Source organism: Dryas octopetala, chromosome 6 (genome assembly GCF_963921425.1).
Source record: "Dryas octopetala chromosome 6, drDryOcto1.1, whole genome shotgun sequence".
In the NCBI taxonomy this organism is placed as follows: Eukaryota; Viridiplantae; Streptophyta; class Magnoliopsida; order Rosales; family Rosaceae; genus Dryas; species Dryas octopetala.
In genome coordinates this window covers 5,045,035-5,060,381 of record NC_141371.1, presented here as the reverse complement: position 1 = coordinate 5,060,381, position 15,347 = coordinate 5,045,035, and the positions used below count along the sequence as shown (strand labels likewise).

Sequence of the window (15,347 nt, the reverse complement as noted above, 5' to 3'; positions counted from 1 at the left end):
TTGATTATTTCAAAATTTTCTAGAGTGAATACTTGAACCAGAGTGTTTTGTGTCTAGAACAAGCAGTTTGATTAATGATGCCACCTCAAGAAGTTACAAGCCCAGATTCAGTAGCAAAAATACAGATTAGCCTCCTAATTTAGTCTACATCCTTGCCACCTTTGGTCAAGGACCAAGGTCAATACCCTTAATACCCTTGTTAATTTAATTGATAAGAAGCGCTTTGTATACAAGGAATAAAATTTCGGGTTTCGAGGAAATTTCGACGGAAATTTCGAAGATTTTTAAATTTCGACAAAAATTCTACGGAAATGACGGAAATTGCTATCAAAATACGGAAATTTTGAATGAAACTTTACCATATGTTTATTTAACATATTATCTACTACATTGATAAAAAATATTGACGAAACCAAATTATATGGTAGGTTTCATGTGATATGTGATGAATATAATGCGCGCTGGAGACAAATACTGTTAAATAAAATTAGTACAATGAATAAATGAAATTAATATATTCATATTTTATAATTTATATACTAAATCCTATATACTATATATACTCTAATACTTTTTATTCTTTATAATCTACACACTAAGATATTAAGGTTTAGCCGTTTAGGCCCTTTAAAGTATTTTAATTATTTTTATATATAAATGTATTAGGGTTTAGGGTTTAAAAACAACTAAATGAAATTCCAAACTTTTTTTTTCTTTCTAATTGCCCAAAGGCCTCAAATCTCATTCCCAATTAACAATAAACTTTTTTGTTTCCTCTTTTTTTTTTCTTTTTTTTTTCTTTCCTTCCTTTCTCTTTTCTTTCTTCCTCTCTCTCTCTCTCTCTCTCTCTCTCTCTCTCTCTCTCTCTCTCTCTCTCTCTCTCCGATCATTTTCCCCAAAAAATTCGCCATCGTCCGGAGGCCAACGACGACGAGAGTACCACCAAAAGGCTCGTCTTCTTCTACTCTCCCTCCTCGTGTCTCTCTCTATTCCAGATAACCGCCGATTATAGTGAATCGAAGCCATAGGGCCGATAGCCACTCCGGCGGCAATCTGCCTATCCTGGCGAAGTTGAGATGCCGGGCCTAGTGGGTTTTGAAGCTCTCGTCATTTTGAACATGTTGGTGGCCTCCGATTATTCATCGGACCACTGTACAAGGCGTGACTATGTGAGGTGAGGCGTGAGGGTTAGCTGGGTTACAGCTTTACTGGGTAAGTGAGCGAAATTTCGACGAAATTCATCTCAAATTCAAAAAACTTGGCTCTTAGGGTGTTCGAAATTTCGTCGAAATATTTCAAAATTTTGTCGAATGTGTGTTAAAATTTCGGAACCCTTACAAAACGAAATTTAAACCCTTGCATTTAACCTAAAAGAAATGAACTCCTTGACCTATTTGATCCAAAAAAAAAAAAAAAACCTTATTGACCTAAGTCTTTAAAAAATAAAAAAAAAGCAGATTAAAGCTATCAAAACAAAAAAAATCACAAAGTCATCTCCTTTTATCTTTTTTTTTTTTTTTTTTTCCAATATCTCTATTATCCACTATCCCCTCAGATCTGGAACCTTCTCCATAATCCATTATCTCCATTAGCCATTATCTTCTTAAACCCACCACGTACAAAAAATCCAAAGTCATACCACTACACCCAAACCCATCATCTTCCGTTTCTCACTATGTCTCTCTATGTTCAAGCTTAAACATTCCAACAGATCCCTCACCTTCCAAATCCAAACACAGATTGACCACTACACCCAAACCCATCACGAACTACGACGACGATGATCGTTCGATTCCCGTCGATCGCGGCTTCGACAGATCCTCTCTCTCCGCTGCGACTCTGCTCCCAGCTTTTTCTCAAGTAGTTGTCATCTGGGTTCTTCCCTCTAGTGAGTTGCAGATGACAGAAGTGTTCGATCTGGACTTAGAGGAGTCGAGAGAGAAAGAGAGTGAGCTCGGTGAGGGTGTCGGGCTGAGTGAAGCCTGAGCAGTGAGCGAAATTTCGTCGAATTTCGAATATTTCGGCGAAATTCTCCCGAAAAATTGATGAATGTGTGATAAAATTTCGGTATCCCTAAAAATTGAAATTTTCAACGAAATTTCGCCGAAAATTTCGAAATTTAACTCCTTGTTTGTATATGCTTCGCTCTGTACAAAACCTGCAAGTGTCCTGTCCAAACCAAGACATGGACTTTCCAATTTTGTTCAATTTTTGTCTTTAGGGCAGAGGAAAGGGAGGGATTTTTCGGACATACTCCAAGGGGCATCTCTCGTAATGAGGTGTTGTGCCCATTGGGCCATGCCCCATGCCCCATGAAAGACTTTAACCCAGGAAAGGCCCAAACTAGATTGATTACAGGGTCCCATTTGGAAGGAACGTGCTCTTCTAGTTCTATCTATATTGTGCTTTCTCTGAACAGTGAACTGAAATATAAAACTGTCAGCAATTTAATGGTAGTCTGCTATGAGCTGGAAATGTCTTGATCACATTAATTGTTCTGTACAATTTGAGATCAACTTTATCCCTAAGAATCCACTTACCCAAAAAAAAAATCTATCCCTAAGAATCAGAATGGTTCACATTGTATAACCCCTAAGTTTTTTGTGGTCCTCCAATCAATATTTGTTCTATATGTGATAGATTTCTTCATGTTTATACTTTGGTGTACAATACTTGGTTTTTGATTTGCTCCTTTTTATATGAAACCTGTATTTAGATTATAGAACAGGATGAAGCATTCACGTACTCATTGTAGGTGGATTGTGTATAATCTATTACAGGGATTCATTCTTTTATGCATGAGCACATGTGTTCAATCTGCAACACTACCCACTTTGGGAAATGAGTTATCTGATGATCACCTTGCATTGCTAGACTTCAAGAAAAGAATAACTCAAGATCCTCTGCATATCATGAGCTCATGGAATGACTCCATGGATTTCTGCAGTTGGGTAGGTGTCACTTGCAACCAATCCACCAAAAGAGTCATAACTTTGAACCTTCAAGATCAAAAATTGGTAGGCACCATACCACCTTCGATAGGAAATCTTACTTATCTTACTGGAATCAACCTCAGAAGCAACAACTTTCATAGTGAAATTCCTCAAGAGATAGGTCGTCTACTACGCCTGCAATATCTCAACCTCACTCTCAATTCCTTTGGTGGGAACATTCCAACAAACTTATCTCAGTGTACACAACTAAAAGTGTTTGATGTTGGTACCAATGAGCTTATTGGGTCGATTCCAAACCAACTCAGTTCATTGTCAAAGTTAACTCATCTATGGGTTAATGATAACTATCTGAATGGAACCATCCCAGATTGGATAGGAAACTTTTCTTCTTTGTATGCTCTTTATCTTGAACACAACAATTTGCAAGGAAGCATACCCAATGAGCTCGGGCGTCTAACAGGCTTGGGAATATTCGAAGTTGCTGGGAATCATCTTTCTGGTATGGTTCCTTCTTCAATATATAATATTTCCTCTTTATATCATTTCCATGTCACTCAGAACCAGCTGCATGGAGAGCTACCACAAAATGTAGGCATTACTCTTCCTAATCTCGAGATATTTGCTGGGGGTGTCAACAAGTTCACAGGAACTATTCCTGTATCATTGTCAAATGCTTCTAGACTTAGGCTTCTTGATTTTGCTGAAAATGGTCTCACTGGGAAACTCCCTGCTGAAAATCTTGGAAGCTTGAAAAGCCTATCTAGAATAAACTTTGATGACAATAGACTGGGAAGTGGGAAAACTGGTGACCTGAATTCTCTAAGTTTCCTGGTTAATTGTACTAGACTTGAGGTGTTGAGTTTTAGCCGTAATCGTTTTGGTGGAGAATTGCCAGCATCCATAGCCAACCTTTCGACCCGACTAAGGATTTTTACTATGGGGGGTAACTTGTTACATGGAAGCCTCCCTATAGGCATTGGAAATCTTGTTAACTTGAACAATCTGGGAATGGAACAAAACAATCTTGGTGGTAGTGTCCCTGATGTAATTGGGAAGCTTCAGAACTTAGAGGGACTGTATATGAATCTTAACAAATTTTCTGGGCCAATCCCATCCTCTCTTGGTAACTTGACTTTAGTAACAAGGCTCTTCTTGGAGGGGAATAGGTTTGAGGGAAGCATACCTCCAAGTCTTGGAAACTGCAGAAGTCTACTGATGCTTAACATGTCAAGTAACAATCTAAGTGGCACCATACCTAAAGAGCTTCTGGGTATTTCATCCCTTTCAGTTTCTTTGACCATGTCTAACAATTCTTTCAGTGGTTCACTACCATCTGAAGTGGGTGAATTAGTAAATCTAGCAGAGCTAGATTTATCAGGAAACAAGTTATCAGGTCAAATCCCCGGAACCCTTGGCGATTGTATAAGTTTGGCACGCCTGAATTTGGAAGGTAACGAATTTGAAGGAACAATTCCTCAATCTCTGAAGAAGTTAAGAGGCTTGGAAGAAATAGATATTTCGCGCAATAACTTATCTGGGCAGATTCCTGAATTTGTAGGCAAGTTTGGATCTCTTAAGCTTCTCAATATTTCTCATAATGATTTTGAGGGTGAATTGCCTAAAGAAGGGATCTTTTCAAATGCAAGTGGTGTCTCAATTCTTGGAAATGATAGGCTCTGTGGTGGTATCCCAGAATTTCTTCTACCTGCATGCAATAAGCCCCATTCATCTCAAGGACTACTTGCCCCAAAAGTAGTAATCCCTATAACTTGTGCACTTGTATTCATAATTGCTCTGTCATGCACCATTGCTGCTTGTTTAAAGGTGAAAAGGTCAAGAGATAGGCCTTTAAGTTCACGTTCTTATAATGATTGGAAATCAGGTACCTCTTACTTAGAACTGCTTGAAGCAACTAACGGGTTCTCTGTGGACAATCTGATTGGTTCGGGAAGTTTTGGTTCTGTATACAAAGGTGTACTTTCTGGTGATGGAACAGTAGTTGCTGTTAAGGTAATAAACCTTCAACAACAAGGAGCTTCGAAGAGCTTCATCGATGAATGCACAGCTTTAAGAAGTATAAGGCACCGTAATCTTCTCAAGATCATAACTGCCTGCTCAAGCATTGATAACCAGGGTAATGACTTCAAAAGTCTAGTTTTTGAGTTCATGGGAAATGGAAGTCTAGACCCGTGGCTGCATCCAAGAGGTGATGAGCAATCGCAAAGTAAGAGATTGAGCTTTAACCAAAGACTGAATATTGCCATTGATATTGCTTCTGCATTAGATTATCTCCACCACTATTGTGAAACATCCATTGTTCATTGTGATCTAAAGCCAAGCAATGTTCTTCTTGATGAAGATATGGTAGCCCATGTTGGTGACTTTGGTTTAGCAAGGTTCCTCTTGGAAGCATCAAATGATTCCTCAAAAACTCAAACCATGTCAGTTGGGCTAAAGGGTTCCATAGGCTACATTCCTCCAGGTATGAGTTTTTTATGATTCTCATTTTTTCTATTCCTAATAACTTATTACTAAGCCAGATTAAGAGTCTCTATTGACCAAAAAGATGACTGCCCCTTTTTTCCTGGAAAAGAAGTATCAGCAAAAGCTGAAATTAGATTTAATTTATATATGTCATTTGACTATGACATCCTAACGTATGTACTGAATGGCAGAATATGGCATGGGAGGTCAAGTTTCCATACTGGGAGATATGTATAGCTATGGGATACTGTTGCTAGAAATGTTCACAGGAAAAAGACCTACCGATGACATGTTCAGAGATGGTCTAAGCATTCATCAATTTGCAGCCATGGCTTTGCCTGGTCATGTCATGGACATAGTTGACCCTACATTTCTCCTCGAAACAGATGATGAGGATGATGACAAATATGGAAATGACACACAAGAAAGACCAATAGCCAGTTATAAGGATCCTGGCCTAGTCAAAAGAAGGAGATTGGAGGAATGCTTGGTTTCAGTGATGCAGATAGGACTCTCATGCTCTGCAATATCAGCAAGTGAGCGGATGCTTATGGATGTTGTTGTCAACAAAATGAAGGCAATTAGAGATTCATATCTCAAATTTAAGAAGAAGCAGCTACCGATATACAAGATGGGCTAAGTTTGTTACCTAATCTCAATATAGCCTCATCTATATGCAAGAAATTGTTTGAATAAGGATATTATTTATATCAATGTCTGTGACATCATGTAAGGTTAAATTCAGCTTTTTATACAGCAGAACAAGGGAAGAAGCATTGTTTATTGTAGAAAAGCTCATAAAGACGCATGGAACTCAATTACAAATCTAATCTATATTCATTCAAACAGAGGATATGACTTGGAGCTTCCAAAATTTTAATTCTACGCAAAACAAACATAGTCTCTTACACCTCTTCAGCTCCAGTAAGAGTGTCTCTGACTAGCTGCAATTCCTTGACAACATGACTTGTATCCATTCTCCCTCTAGGTGATTCCAATGAACAAGCAACTCCAATTCTGAGTATTGCAATCAGGCACTCTTGATTTAGGACATTTTTTCGCAGCCCCACAATACATTTCTCTTCACTAGTTAATTCCTCATCTTCTCCTGCCCCTCCTTGGACAAACAATGGATCTAAAAATTCTGATATTTTTTCATGTAATGCATTGTTAACAAAATTACGGAGCTGCAGTTTGTCCTTAAATATGTTGTCAGTGGGCTTCTTCCCTGTCAGAATCTCTAACAAGAGTATCCCAAAGCTGTAAAGCTGTATACATCGCCAAAAGTTGTAGCCTTGCTTCCCATGCCATACTCTAATAAAAATATTTGGTTTATAGTAGGTAGACCATTTATTAGGGAAAAAAAGTGGGTGCTGTATGAACCATTTTATAGGCTTTATACATCTCAATAATGATCTAAAAGTGGGGGCCATATGGACCATTTTCCTTGGCCTTTTGTAATTAGTGATGCTAAACTTAGCCTTTTATTGACTTTCATAAACCCGTATGATAGTGAGACATGTATTGATGAAAACAACTACGTGAGAAGTGAGACATATCTAGAATAATAATTTAGGTTCTGTGAATTTTATTTGATTCAAAATTTTCTAGAGTAAATACTAGAGCCAGTGTTGTGTGTTTAGAACCCCCATTTGGTTTCTTTTTAATTGGATCACAAGAAAGTTTGGTTACAAGCCCAGATTCAGTAGCAAAAGCCCAGATTTACCTATCAATGAAGCCTAATTTAGTCTTTTTGTAAAGGAAGGTGCTCTACTCTTCTATCTGTATGTGTTTTCTCTAGCTCAACAGTGAACAGAAAATATTAACTGTCAGCAAATTAATAATGGTTGTCAGCCATGAGCTGGATGCAATGTCTTGATCACATTAATTACTTTGCACAATTTGATCATCAACTCTATCCCTAAGAATCCACTCACCCAAAAAATCTCCATCCCTTAGCTTTTTATGGTCCCTATATGATACATTTCTTCTTGTTTATACTTTGGTCTGCATGAATGTTTCGACACAAAAATGCTCGGCCGCGTGAATGGTTAAGCGTCTTATCAAAACACGTCTTGCTGTCGAGATGACAAGGTTTCCAACTTTTGGCGTTGATGCAGGGGCGTATTACTAATCGACTAGAAATAAAAAGATAATATTTAATGAAAAAAAAAAAAAAAAAAGTGATGTGTCAAATAAAATATCTAACTTTTAAAAACGATTCTGCGATATAAAATAAAGGAGAAAAGTCTATATAGATTCTTTTATTGCCTACCGATGACATGTTCACAGGAAAAAGACCCACCGATAACATGTTCAGAGATGGTGTAAGCATTCATCAATTTGCAGCCATGGCTTTGCCTGATCATGTCATGGACATAGTTGACCCTACATTGCTCCTCGAAACAGATGATGAGGATGATGACAGGTATGGAAATGACACACAAGAAAGACCAATAGCCAGTTATAAGGATCCTGGCCTAGTCAAAAGAAGAAGATTGGAGGAATACTTGGTTTCAGTGATGCAGATGGACTCTCATGCTCTGCAATATCAGCAAGTGAGCGGATGCTTATGGATGTCGTTGTCAACAAAATGAAGGCAATGTATTAAAGATTCATATCTCAAATTTAAGAAGAAGCAGCTACCGATATACAAGATGGGTTAATTAAGTTTATATAGCCTCATCTATTTGCAAGAAATAATTCAATAAGAATATTATTTGTATCAATGTATGTGACATCATGTAAGGTTGAACTCAGCGTTTTATATGGCGAGTTAATTACACTTACACTCTTGAAGTTTATTGACTTTTCACATACACCTCTTGGAGTTTCAATAATTACACATACACCCCCTGAGGTTTTAAAACTGTTGCATATAACCCCTACAAAAGAAAAATAAATAAATAAATAAATAAATAAATAAGAAAATATTTGTATTCAGGTTGAACCTTACACCTTGAATAATCTTATTAGGCTATTTAATCCCTTATCATGTTTTTTTGTATAATTTCTCATCATTTTTGTCTCACTATAGGGGGTTATATGTAACAGTTTTAAAACTTCAGGGGGTGTATGTGTAATTATTGAAACCTCATGAGGTGTATGTGAAAAGTCGATAAACATTAAGGGGTGTAAGTGTAATTAACTCTTTATATGGCAGAGAACAATGTATCTGAGATCGATCATGTAACTGCAATTCCTTAACAAGAGTCTTGCTCTACTGCGAGACACCTAAAGGCCTGTTTGGATTTAGGGATTTCGGCTTAAATTCAAATCCTCTTGTTTGGATTCAGTTTAAGGAATGAATTTGAATTTAGTCTAAGATTTGAACCTTCAACCTTATACACAAGAATAAAAGTATAAAATGCTCAACTAACTAAGTTAAATATATATTTATGTCTGATTGTCTATTTTAAATATTTATCATATATTGTTAAATATATGAAAATTAAAATCATATTTCATATTTTTTAAAGTAAATGATTATAAAGCCCAATTTTAAGCTTTCACTACTTTTAAGACCCAGGTCTTTTTTGGGTATTCGAAGGAAGCCCAATTTATACTAACCCGGTCCTCACTTCCGTCTCCGTCATTCTCTCTCCGTCTCCTTCTTTTCTCTCCGTCTATCTCCATCTCCCTCTCTTTCTCTGTCTGCAAGCTTTGCTGCTGCTCCCTTTTCCGGCGACTCACCATTGTTGCCGTCGTTGATCGAACAATTGTTGCCCCTGCTTGGATCGATCTCGGTGCCTTTCTTCGGCAAACCACCACGACGATGATCCTCCCTTCGCTTTGAGAAAGAGGTAGCAGAAGCCACAGCTCCAAATCGACCTCCTTCCTCACTCCCCACCTCACAAGTATGTCTCTCTCTTCCTATCTCTATATCTTTTTTCTCTCTCAGCTTAGCTTGGAAACATGGCCTACGCTACCACTGAATTGGGGTTTCTGATTTTAGGGCTCCAATTTCTGATTTTGGGACTCTAATTTCTGATTTTGGGACTCCAATTTCAGATTTGGTACTAGCATTTAGTTTACTGTGATACTCCTTCAATGGTAAATCTGATAGCACCTTTAGCAGATATCTAAGAATACAAAAGGATAATTGGCCAAAAAAAAAAAAACAAAAAGAATACAAGAGGAGAGTGCCCCCAGCCCTGTATATCGAACAAAACAACTCACTTGTCAATTTGGTACTCTTGATATTGCATTTATATTTTATAATCAACAACAAGGCAGCAAGCAACCAAATTAATGCAAGCAACCTATTTTATTAGAATTACATAGGTGTAACTGGATTGCAAAAAGTTGGTGTAAATGTACTATAAGAAGTTTGTGTAACTATAATGCAGCAACATATTTTATTTGAGTGTTAGATCACATACAAAGAGTGTTAAAATGTTTGACGAATCATATCTTTGTAATTAAAAAACCTCGATCTGCATGTTAGCTTTTGAGTAGCTTAAAAGTCTATAAGGTATTTATTAGCCAAAATCTCATGGAAAAATGCAATCTCTCTAGTAGTACTGGTAACTGTATAGATTGAGCCGAACTAAGAAGCTAGCAAGCCCATAATTTCTCTTGTTGACTTAGATAAACCCATAATTTCTGTTTTAGTTTATTCTTTTGTTGTTTATGCTTTCACAAGAATTGTACTAGGTTTAAATTATATTTTCTAATTTATTGTTACTATTAAACAATAACAATACTTAATTGCCACTGCCGAGCAGTAACAATAATTGATTGTTACTGACGAACAGTAACAATAAGTGATTTTTGGATTTGGTTTTGATGTGTTTATTGCATTTTTGAACTAATTTTTATGTGATTGCCACTGCCTGCCTGATAGTGACAATTGTTAAATAGTATTTTTTTTTATAGTGGCTATTTTTTTGGCAGTGGCTATTGTTAAAAAGAAAAAAAAACATAAGACACACGGCAGCTTCAACAAAAAAGCAAAAAAGAAAAAGACATATGACAACTTCACGAAAAAAAAAAAGGAAGTACATGCCTGCTTCAGCAAAAAGAAAAAAAGAAGAAGACAAAGATTTTTGTTTTTTATGTGTTTATGTTAGAAAAATATATAAGATTTGTATATGTATGTTGTTTCTGGGTTTTTTTTAGCATAGTGAGAATAGTCATTGTTCGATAGTGGCAATAAATAATAATTATCACTGTGATAGTAGCAATTAGGTGATTGTTACAGTGTAATAGTAGCAAATTAGCAATCACCTTATTTGTTACTGTGTGATAGTAACAATCAGGTGATTGTTACTCTCTGAATTTTGTGATTTTCTATGGTTTGAATTTTGGTGATTGTTATTGTATGACAGTAACAAAATATATTAGTTATCTTCAATAGGTGATTGTTACTGTCAAACAGTAGCAATAAGTGATTGTTATTATCAGACAGTAGCAATAGGTGATCGTTACTATCAAATAATAACAATACAGGATTATCATTGCCAGGAAGTAGCAATAAGTGATTGTTACTAACAAATAATGATAATACTTAATTGCCACTGTCCGGCAGTAGCAATAGGTGATTGTTACTATTCGATAGTAACAATTATATTTACTATTAAAACGTAAAAGATTATGGATGCCTCATCTTGATTTTTTTTATTTTATATTAGTTATTATTTAACATGTTTATGAAATGAAAAATATCCAAATTATGATTTTTTATTTATTTTTTGGGTAGTTTATGTACCAATTGGCATTGAAATGAAAAATAAATAAATAAATAAAAGAAAAAATGGCATTTTAAAAAACACTGTAGCGCGCTACAGTAACGGCGTCACTGTAGCACTGTTACTGTAGCGCCGAGTTTTTAAAAGTGGGCCGCTACAGTATTTCACTGTAGCATTTGGGCCGGATGAATAGTAAATTTTAAAAAATGGACTTTAAAAAAAAAAACCCTATTTTTTATTCTTAATTATATATTTAAATTCTTAAACTGTTAAAAAAAATTCTTTACCTGCAATTCCTTGAAAAAATTCCTAACGTCCATTTATATTAAGTATGCCTTTAATTGATATCAACTCTTTACCTAAATAGTTTAGAACATGTCACCAACTCAACTATCCAAAAGTCATGAGATGATTCACATTGTAGCACACCTTAGTCTCTTTTGTGTGCTTTCCAAGATCTAATCCCCATAATGGAATTAAAAATATGGACCACACTAGTTTGGCTGGCCTGCGGATAGAAAATGAACATAGAATTAATTGCTTAACAACTAGAAATCTGATCTTCAAAAAAGAAAATTAAAAATATGAACTACCAGAGAATGTTGGGTATATATAATAATATTACCAGTATATATTTCTTATTTATACTTTGGTGTACTTTTCTTGGTTCTTGATTATATAACACCTGTATATAGATTATAGAAGAGGATGAAGCATTCGCGTACTCATTGTAGGTGGATTGTATTTAAACTCCTTCATGGGTTCATGCTTTTATGCATGAGCACAAGTCTGGAATCTGCAACAACACTACCCACTTTGGGAAATGAGTTATCCGATGATCACCTGGCATTGCTAGACTTCAAGAAAAGAATAACTCAAGACCCTCTACATATCATGAGCTCATGGAATGATTCCATGGATTTCTGCAGTTGGTTAGGCGTCACATGCAACCCTTCCACTAAAAGAGTCATGACTTTGAACCTGGAAGCTCAAAAATTGGTAGGCACCATACCACCTTCCATAGGAAACCTTACTTATCTTACAGGAATCAACCTCATAAACAACAACTTTCATGGTGAAATCCCTCAAGAAATAGGTCGTCTACTACGCCTGCAATATCTCAACCTCACTCTCAATTCCTTTGGTGGGGAAATTCCAACTAATATATCTCAGTGTACCCAACTAAGAGTGCTTGATGTTCGTGCCAATGAGCTTATTGGGTCCATTCCGGACCAACTCAGTTCATTGTTGCAGTTAACTCGTCTATTGCTTGGTCAAAACAATCTCACTGGAACAATCCCAGATTGGATTGGAAACTTTTCTTCTTTGTATGCTCTTTCTCTTGCCATCAACAATTTTCAAGGATCCATACCCAAGGAGCTTGGGCGTCTAACAGGCTTGGGAAGATTCCTACTTTGGGGGAATAATCTGTCTGGTATGGTCCCTTCTACAATCTATAACTTGTCTTCCATATACTATTTCACTGTTGCTGATAACCAACTGCATGGAGAGCTACCATCAGATGTTGGAATTACCCTTCCTAATCTCGAAGTATTTGCCGGCGGTGTTAACAAATTCACAGGAGCTGTTCCTGTGTCTTTGTCAAATCTTTCTAGACTTCAGGTTCTTGATTTTGCTGAAAATGGTCTCACTGGGAAGCTCCCTGCTGAAAATCTTGGGAACTTGCAAAGGCTATATAGACTGAACTTTGATGACAATAGACTGGGAAGTGGGAAAACTGGTGGACTGAACTTTCTAAGTTTCTTGGCCAATTGTACTAGTCTGGAGGTGTTGGGTCTTAGAGGTAATGGTTTCGGAGGAGAATTGCCAACATCCATAGCCAACCTTTCAACCCAACTAAAAATTCTTACGCTGGGGAGCAATTTGATACATGGAAGCATCCCTATTGGCATTGGAAATCTTGTAAACTTGACCGTTCTAGGAGTGGAATATAATTATCTGAGTGGTAGCGTCCCTGATGTAACTGGGAGGCTTCAGAAGTTAGGGCAACTGGAATTTAATTTTAACAAATTTTCTGGGCCAATCCCTTCCTCCCTTGGTAACTTGACTTCATTGACAAAGCTCTTGATGGAGAACAATAGGTTTGAGGGACGTATACCTCCAAGTCTTGGAAACTGCCAAAATTTACTGGTGCTTAACCTTTCTAATAACAATTTGAATGGCACCATACCTAAAGAGCTTATTGGGCTTTCATCCCTTTCAGTATCTTTGTCCATGTCTAACAATTCATTCACTGGTTCACTACCATCTGAAGTGGGTAATTTGGTAAATTTGGCGGAGCTGGATGTATCAGGAAACAAGTTATCTGGTGAAATCCCCAGTACCCTTGGCAGTTGTAGTAGTTTGGAGCGCCTGCATTTGGAAGGTAATGAATTTGACGGAACAATTCCTCAAACTCTGGAAGATTTAAGAGGCTTGGAAGAAATAGACTTTTCGCACAATAACTTGTCTGGTAAGATTCCTGAATTTGTAGGCAAGTTTGGATCTCTTAAGCATCTTGATCTTTCTCATAATGATTTTGAGGGTGAATTGCCTAAAGAAGGGATCTTTTCAAATGGAAGTGGTGTCTCAGTTCTTGGAAATGATAGGCTCTGTGGTGGCATCCCAGAATTACGTCTACCTGCATGCAAAAAGCCCCATTCATCTCAAGGACTACTTGCCCCAAAAGTAGTAATCCCTATAACTTGTGCACTTGTATTCATAATTGCTCTGTCATGCACCATTGCTGCTTGTTTAAAGGTGAAAAGGTCAAGAGATAGGCCTTTAACTTCACGTTCTTATAATGATTGGAAATCAGGTACCTCTTACTTAGAACTGCTTGAAGCAACTAACGGGTTCTCTGTGGACAATCTGATTGGTTCGGGAAGTTTTGGTTCTGTATACAAAGGTGTACTTTCTGGTGATGGAACAGTAGTTGCTGTTAAGGTAATAAACCTTCAACAACAAGGAGCTTCCAAGAGTTTCATCCATGAATGCACAGCTTTAAGAAGTATAAGGCACCGTAATCTTCTCAAGATCATAACTGCCTGCTCAAGCATTGATAACCAGGGTAATGACTTCAAAAGTCTAGTTTTTGAGTTCATGGCAAATGGAAGTCTAGACCCGTGGCTGCATCCAAGAGGTGATGAGCAATCGCAAAGTAAGAGATTGAGCTTTAACCAAAGACTGAATATTGCCATTGATATTGCTTCTGCATTAGAATATCTCCACCACCATGGTGAAACGTCCATTGTTCATTGTGATCTAAAGCCAAGCAATGTTCTTCTTGATGAAGATATGGTAGCGCATGTTGGTGACTTTGGTTTAGCAAGGTTCCTCTTGGAGGCATCAAATGATCCCACCAAAAATCAGACCATGTCAGTTGGGCTAAAGGGTTCCATAGGCTACATTCCTCCAGGTATGAGTTTTTATGATTCTCATTTTTTCTATTCCTAATAACTTATTACTAAGCCAGATTAAGAGTCTCTATTGACCAAAAAGATGACTGCCTCTTTTTTCCTGGAAAGAAGTATCAGCAAAAGCTGAAATTAAGCTGAAATTAGATTTAATTTATATATGTCATTTGACTATGACATCCTAATGTATGTACTGAATGGCAGAATATGGCTTGGGAGGCCAAGTTTCCATACTGGGAGATATGTATAGCTATGGGATACTGTTGCTAGAAATGTTCACAGGAAAAAGACCTACCGATGACATGTTCAGAGATGGTCTAAGCATTCATCAATTTGCAGCCATGGCTTTGCCTGATCATGTCATGGACATAGTTGACCCTACATTGCTCCTCGAAACAGATGATCAGGATGATGACAGGTATGGAAATGACACACAAGAAAGACCAATAGCCAGTTATAAGGATCCTGGCCTAGTCAAAAGAAGAAGATTGGAGGAATGCTTGGTTTCAGTGATGCAGATAGGACTCTCATGCTCTGCAATATCAGCAAGTGAGCGGATGCTTATGGATGTCGTTGTCAACAAAATGAAGGCAATTAGAGATTCATATCTCAAATTTAAGAAGAAGCAGCTACCGATATACAAGATGGGTTAAGTTTGTTACCTAATCTCAATATAGCCTCATCTATATGCAAGAAATAATTCAATAAGAATATTATTTTTATCAATGTATGTGACATCATTTAAGGTTGAATTCAGCTTTTGATATGGCAGAACAGAACAATGTATGTGACATCATTTAAGG

The 15,347-nt window shown here is 37.0% G+C and overlaps 2 pseudogenes across 2 annotated transcripts; both read left to right on the top strand.

Annotated features, from left to right (window-relative positions):
- The first annotated feature begins 2,579 nt into the window (after window positions 1-2,579).
- Window positions 2,580-6,762, top strand: LOC147281466 (uncharacterized; annotated as a pseudogene). The gene is made up of 2 exons (XR_015122874.1): window positions 2,580-5,436; window positions 5,630-6,762. The product of XR_015122874.1 is annotated as an uncharacterized LOC147281466 (transcript).
- Window positions 6,763-11,791: 5,029 nt separating this feature from the next.
- Window positions 11,792-15,274, top strand: LOC147281465 (putative receptor-like protein kinase At3g47110; annotated as a pseudogene). The gene is made up of 2 exons (XR_015122873.1): window positions 11,792-14,546; window positions 14,749-15,274. The product of XR_015122873.1 is annotated as a putative receptor-like protein kinase At3g47110 (transcript).
- The last annotated feature ends 73 nt before the right edge of the window (window positions 15,275-15,347 follow it).